General features: G+C 41.0%; 1 long non-coding RNA gene across 1 annotated transcript; it reads right to left on the bottom strand.

Annotated features, from left to right (window-relative positions):
• Positions 1-255: 255 nt before the first annotated feature.
• Positions 256-937, bottom strand: LOC106724996. Its single transcript, XR_001360832.1, has 2 exons — positions 878-937; positions 256-539 (listed from the first exon to the last, which is right to left on the bottom strand). It is a non-coding gene; the product is annotated as an uncharacterized LOC106724996 (long non-coding RNA).
• Between the last annotated feature and the right edge of the window lie 10 nt (positions 938-947).

The raw sequence follows: 947 nt of genomic DNA, 5'->3' as shown, positions 1-947 counted from the left end.
AAAGAGAATTCTAGGATTGGGGGAAATTGTGAGGCAAGTCTCACAGTTTGCTTTATTGGATCACTAAGAAATAGGCCAATCAAAAGGCAAGCAGCATCACCGGGACAGAAACTGCTGGGGAGGGAAATTCTGAAATTCAGGAAGATTCTGAGAAGCTAGAGGACCATTATGGGTACAGAGTCAAGGACATTCCCTCATTCCCTTGCCATCAGCCCCATGTCTCTTTCACACACAAAGACAGCAAGACTGATCACATGACTGCAAGAATAATCATTTATTGATCAGGTATAGGAGGTCTAATTCATGGTAGAGTGCTGGGTATGGCAAACAGAGTCAGAAATTTGGAGGAAACCTTTGATTCTTGGTGAATTGTTGAGTCTGTCTAGAGTCTAGACAATTAGAGAAGATCCTTTAGATTCAGAGATAAGGCCTTCTTGGATGATAGTGATGGAGATCAGGTTGCAGACCTTGTCACAGGCTGACACAGGGACCATGGAATGAAGATCCTGGAGCCCAGGTGAGGAAGCATTCACTCAGCACTAAACAAGCAGATGAGAGAGAACACAGAAACTCATTAAGCTCTTCCTGGGTTGAATTGAAGACAAAGAGAATTTTTATTACAGAGAAAAATGGTGAGGAAATAGATATCAGTCTGTACTGCAACCTATGTTTCTTTCCAGAATAGGGGGAAGGAGGTCATTGAATCAATGGCTGGTTGTTGTTGTTTTTCTATTGCTTAACCTTTCCTAAGCTGAGTCTATGAGAAAGAGAGAGGAATAATCCATGAAGGACCCTAGGCTGGTTTCTGCCATTCTCAGCATTAAATGTTTTGAGGAATTTTTTGATAAATTGAGGAAGAATGGCAAACCATAGCTACCTTGTATTAAATGCTGACTTTATGCAGGCCATAGTTGCTAATATATTCCCATATATTATCTGGATAATGT

This window comes from Myotis brandtii, unplaced genomic scaffold, assembly GCF_000412655.1.
Source record: "Myotis brandtii unplaced genomic scaffold, ASM41265v1 scaffold13, whole genome shotgun sequence".
In the NCBI taxonomy this organism is placed as follows: domain Eukaryota; kingdom Metazoa; phylum Chordata; class Mammalia; order Chiroptera; family Vespertilionidae; genus Myotis; species Myotis brandtii.
This window is presented reverse-complemented; position numbering and strand designations above follow the sequence as displayed.